This window comes from Pinus tabuliformis, chromosome 3_2 (genome assembly GCF_031772625.1).
Source record: "Pinus tabuliformis cultivar Carrire ecotype Pingquan chromosome 3_2, CPIR1, whole genome shotgun sequence".
NCBI lineage: Eukaryota > Viridiplantae > Streptophyta > Pinopsida > Pinales > Pinaceae > Pinus > Pinus tabuliformis.
The window spans coordinates 468,085,637-468,092,281 of record NC_142302.1 but is presented as its reverse complement, the minus strand read 5'-3'; positions in this window follow the sequence as shown (position 1 = coordinate 468,092,281).

Sequence of the window (6,645 nt, the reverse complement as noted above, 5' to 3'; positions counted from 1 at the left end):
TATTTGATAAATAAGGATTTTTTTAAATGATGTGAAATTATGTCCATGATATTTATTGTGTGTTAGGGGTGGTAGTAGTGAGGGGTGGGGTTTTCCTTTGACATGATGGAAAAATTGAAATATCCTATGCATGGGGGTTGCACAATAGCACTGTTACCCACCACCTGTGGGTATTATGCATATGATAATTTTTTTATCCTAGATGGTCCTTAGTTTTTAGCCAACAACCTCTTCCAACCACTAGATAACTCGATGTGCCAGTATCTCAACCACCTGAGCCAACCATGTGGTCTCTCACCCATCTGTTATGATTGTATGTTTGAAGGTGGGTCTCCCAACCCTGAAGGTATGATTTTTCATGGGTATAGTTGAGTAATTTTCCTTACTTATCATGGACACTTTTGGGCATGGATTCATGGGAGGATTCAACGAAAAGAGTGGGCTAGTTCTATGCTCTTGTCTCCCCGATCAATTTGGCGGTTACCCTTGTATCCTAGTCCCGTGGGATCTCCTTTACTGGTCACTAGCTTTAGGGTTAGAACTACATGGGAAATAGTAATTTTGGTTGTGTGGTCCTGCTTCCCGACACCATATAAATCACTCCCTTCTGCTCATTCTAATCCCATTCATCATTTTTCCCATTGGGGTCCACGTGTTTCCACTAGGTCCACATAGGGTTGGCATCTTCCTCCCCTTGTCCACACCTTGGGTCGGGCCTAAAATGATGCCTCAAAGGTTGATGTAGCTAAAAAGAAAAGAAAAAGCATAATTTGACAACTCTCAACAGTAAATGTACCAAAAATGTAAAAGATGGCTGGGACATACACATTAGCACGTGGGCAAAAGCCAAACATGGACTCTACTCCTTACTTATGGCCATCACGCTGGTTCCTTTGGGCCCTAGATGAGCCCCCTCCACATTAAGAAACCCATGATTGTCCCAACCCCTGGTGAGAAATGAAATGCCACACCTTAAAAAGGGGTGCCTACTACTATATCCTACACATCATGCTCTCATCCCCTGGATCCCTAAGCAGTTATGAAGAAAAATCAATCAAAGAAAAAAGTCATACGAAGAAGGGTGGAAAAAACAAAGGTCGAGGTAACTCATGTACCGCGATTTGCCCCTTCCTACACTCATATACCCAAGTGTGGGCTTCCCTCATCATAACTACCCTTGTACCGTAACATGTGGCCTGGATTATTCCCCTGATCCCCACTCCGTTCCATGACTATATCACTTTCCACCTACCAGTTTATGGATGTCCCATGGACATGTGACCCACTTTGAAGGTTGAAACCACCTAATAGGGTCCTTGGTTACCCCCCTTATTAAGCTTGGAGACACTTGTACATGCCAAAGCCCACTATGGAAGGGCATGCCACCATGAACTGCCCCATTGATTCCATGATTTGTAAGCTCTTTTATTTTATTATTCTAATGATTTGTTGAATTTAAGGGCAAGGGCACTCATTAGATCTTATGTAGGATTGCAGGGGGGTCTCCATTTGGGGTTTGGTCTCCCTATACGGGGTCCAAGCCCTCTAGAAAGCCAAATTGACACTTGTAGGGTGAGCATTGAGTTCCATGGACCTCCACCATATCAAATATTACTTCATGGAACCCAGCACCATTAAGTGATTGCTCGTGTTCCACCTTTTGGATGAGGATGATGCACCTGGACCACCATGCCCATCTGACTACACACTTCTACCACACACTTGGAAGAGGTTCTAGGGTCAAGATGGGGATGTGTCTCATTGCAGGAGACAAAGGGAAGGCTTATGTCATCATCCTAGCCCTTACATATGGTTTACAAGCATTATCAATCTACTTGGAGACCCATGAGGATGTCTTAGTGCCCCCACACCTACTTGGGAGCACCACAATGACTTGCTTGGAAAATAAGGGGCTAGCCCCTTGTCTACTATGTTTAGAGTCCATTCCCTCACCATGACACACTTTGGACTTCATTAGGCCTTCTCAATGGCCCAATGACTCATTATGTTGAATAGTCTACCCTCCTGAGAGGCTTATTTTTATGTTATTGAGTTATCTTGGTGGGCTTGTCACTAAGTTATGTCATTATTGAGCATTATTTTATTATTTGGGGCTAAATAAGACAAATTAGGCTATTTGAATCCCATATTGGATTGTATAAATAGAGGAGAAGATGATTCATTTCTCTCATCATCGTTTGGATTGGATTAGTATCTGTTGAGATATTTTCATACTTTTTGTTGGGTAAATTTTTTGGAGTATTCTTGACGAACTATGATGTTTGGATTTTTGCTATTGCCTTTAAAGCTTCTTTCTAATGTGAATTTGATGAATGAATATACTCTCTCTCTCTCATGTAAGTCAAATCTTCATTTTATTCTTGTTATTTTACTGGTTTATTGCATGTTATGGTTATCAATATTCTTGTATGGGTTAAAGTAAATACAAAATTCTTCTAGGAACCTTGAATAAGTGATTTAATGCCCAGTATGAGGGGGATGTGTAACTTTGTCCATCCATTTGTGGTCGAGTTGACATACGCCATTTTAAAACAAAAATAAATTATGCTCTAAATATAAAAATAATGTTGCCTATAATTAAAAAAATGAATATGTTGTAAAGTAATTATAAGTAAAAAAAATGTGCGAGTAAGATGTTTAAACCTTATACTTTTCAAAGATATTTCAACAAGAGATTTATAAACTATTTGAAGATATATGTTAACTAATTTATGTCGATATCAACTTCTTATATGTCTATATATAGAAAAAAAATTGTTCAAATAAAATATTTTAAATAAAAAATATTTAATGTGGGTTATCAATAAAATATTTTAATACGAATTAATATTGACATATACTTAAAAATATATATTAATAATTAAACAATCATTTTGATTTGCGCTCATAAAATGCCTCGATGTACTGGTTATGTAAAATATTTTAATGTCAATTATATAAATCATGAAAAAAATAAGTTTTATGGTTAAAATATTTATTTGGTCTTATATATACTCTATATAACATTCAAAAATATAATTTAAACAATAAAAAATTACACATTGTATTTCACACACTAAAGAAATTTGCACGTGAAGAAATTTGATCCCTGTCAGCTCATGTTAGATTTGTAGTTAAGATGGATCTATGCTGGTGTAAAATGTGATCTAGTTTAATTATTTTATGTTTTCATTTTGAATTTGATGATATTTTTGTTTTGGATTACATTATAATTTTAATTATTTAAATTGGTTTTTAAATCTATAAATAGATTTAATATTTTGAAAATTTTCTAGAACATTTGAATTTTATATTTTATATAGCTTAAATTTATATTTCTAACAAATGACTATTAAACTTTGAGGAAAATTAACTAAAAAATATACTTAAATATACAAAAATATAGAATAATTAAATCACACTAATATTAATATATATTTAATGAATATTGATATCAATTTTTTAAAATGATTATATTATGCATAATCTAATTAATAAACAAAATATTCTTTTTCATTGAATTAGTTAATATAATTTTGATAAAGATTGTGATTTCTTGTTGTTTAAAATGCATTTTTGAATGCATAAATGAACTCAACGCCCTAAAAAACCACCAAGGCACTCAAATTTTGCAAATTAAACAACTTAAACTGATGATTCTTAAAAATCTTTGCTAGATTTCGAACAAAATTGACTAGAAAAAATACCCCAAAAAAGAGTTATTTCATCTATTAGTTAGACTACTCTTTTATTTAATAAATACAGATTTTTTTAAATGATGTGAAATTTATGTCCATGATATTTATTGTGTGTTAGGGTTGGTAGGAGAAGGGGGTGGCGTTTTCCTCTGACATGATGGACAAATTGTAATATCCTATGCTTAGGGGTTGCGCAATAGCACTATTACCTAGCACCTACGGGTAGTATGCATAGGAGAAAATTTTTCTCCTAGATGGTCCTCAGTGGGTAGCCAGCAACCCCTTCCAACCACCAGATAGCTCGACGTGCCATTATCTTTGCCACCTGAGCTGGCCATGTGGTCCCTCACCCATCTATTATGATCGTATGTTTGAAGGTGGGCCTCCTGACCTTGAAGGTATGGATTTTCATTGATATAGTTGAGTAATTTCCTTACTTATCATGGACAATTTTTGGCATGGATTCATGGGGGGATTCAACGGAAAGAGTGGGCTAAGTCTATACTCTTGTCTCCTTCGAGCAATTTGGTGGTTACCCTTGTATCCTGGTCTCGTGGGATCTCATTCATTGACCATTAGATTTAGGGTTGGCACTACATTGGAAATCTAAATTTTGGTTATGTGGTCCCACTTCTTGACACCATATACATCACTCCCTTTCGCTCATTCTAGCGTCGTTCATCGTTTTTCCAATGCGGGTCCACGTGTGTCCATTGGGTCCACGTAGGGTTGGCCTCCTCCTCCCCTTGTCCACACCTTGGGTCAGGCCTGGAATGATGCCCCAAGGTTGACGTAGCTAAAAAGAAAAGAAAAAGCATAATTTAGCGACTCTCAACAAAAAATGTACCACAAAATGAAAAAGATGGCCGAGACATGCAAATTTAGCACGTGGGAAAAAGCCAAACATGGGCTCTACTCCTTACTTATGGCCATCGCCCCGGTTACTATGGGCCCTAGATGAGATTCCTCCACAATAAGAAACCCATGATTTTCTCAACCCCTGGTGAGCAACAAAATGCCCCACCTTAAAAAGGGGTACCTACTACTATATCCTACACATCATGCTCTCATTCGCTGGATCCCTAAGCAGTTATGAAGAAAAATCAATCAAAGAAAAAATTCATACGAAGAAGGGTGGAAAAAACAAAGGTCGGGGTAACTCATGTACCATGATTTTCTCCCTCCTACACTCATACACCTAAGTGTGGGCTTCCCTCATCATAGCTACCCTTGTACCATGACATGTGGCCTAGAGAAATTCCCTGATCCCCACTCCATTCCATGACTATATCACTTTCCACCTACCACCTGATGGATGTACCATGGACATGTCACCCACATTAAAGGTCAAAACCACCTAATAGGGTCCTTGGTTACCCCCCATATTAAGCTTGGAGACACTTGTACATGCCAAAACCCGCTATGGAAGAACATGCCACCGTGAAGTGCCCCATTGATTCCATGATTTGTAAGCTCTTTTACTTGATTACTCTAATGATTTTTTTTTGTATTGGAGGGCAAGGGGACGCATTGGATCTTATGAAAGGTTCCAAATGGGTCTTCATTTGGGGTTTTGTATCCCTATATGGGATCCAAGCCCTCCAGAGAGCCACATTGGCACTTGTAGGGTGAGTGTTGAGAGACATGGGCCTCCACCATATCAAATATTGCTTCATGGATCCCAACACCATTCAGTGATTTCTCATGTTCCACCTTTTGGATGAGGATGATGCACCTAGACCACCGTGCCCATCTGACTCCACACTTTTACCACACACTTGGCAAAGGTTCCAAGGTTCAGATGAGGACTTGTCTCACTGTAGGAGACAAAGGGAGGTCTTATGGCATCATCCTAGCCATTATAGATGGTTTATAGGAATTATCGATCCACTTGGAGACCCATGAGGATGTCCTAGTGCTCCCATACCAACTTGGGAGAACCACATTGACTTGCTTGCAAAACAAGGGGCGAACCCCTTGTCCACTATGTTTAGAGTCCATTCCCTCACCATGACATGCTTTAGACTTCATTTTTCATTCTCAATGGCCCAATGAATCATCATGTTGATTATTCTTCCCTCTTGAGAAGCTTAATTTTATGTTATTGAGTTATCGTGGTGGGCTTGTCACCAAGTCATGTCATTATTGAGCATTATTTTATTATTTGGGGCTAAATAAGAGAAATTAGGCTATTTGAATCCCCTATTGAATTGTATAAATAGATGAAAGGATGATTCATTTCTCTCATCATCATTTGGATTGGATTAATATCTCTTAAGAGATTTTCGCACTTTTTGCCGGGTAAAATTTTTGGAGTATTGTTGATGCGATATGATGTTTGAATTTTCTTTATTATGTTTGGGGCTTCTTTCTAATGTGATGTTGATGAATGGATATACTCTCTCTCTCATGTAATTCTAATATTGATGTTATTCTTGTTATTTTACTGGTTTACTGCATGTTGTGGTTATCATTATTCTTGTATGGGTTAAAGTAAATGCAAAATTCTTTTGGGAACCTTTAATAAGTGATTTAATGGGTGGGTGTTCTTATAGGCACCTAATAGGTTTTAAGCCTCAAAACTTCATCCCTTTGGCAAACTTGAAGTATAAATCCTTGTTGACCTAGTTGTTTCCCTTCGAGAGGCTAGCAAATATCAATTAAGCCTCCTTATCTCACAAAAATTCTCGATCTATGTGTATCTTGACTCCATTAAGCCTAAGCAATAAGGCATCGATCCTCGTATCCCTTTGGTTGTCAAATTTACCTCTATATTCTTCATTTTTAAAAATTCTAGGCCTGACACTAGAGGGTCACCTAAGGCATCAAGAAAAATATTTTATAGGTATCCAATCACCTTGAAAATTGGTCCACAACTGCGTTGAGGTCTTCTCAGGGGGTCCTCCAAATTTGAGCATAATCTGACGGTGGAATCTTGAGATATCGC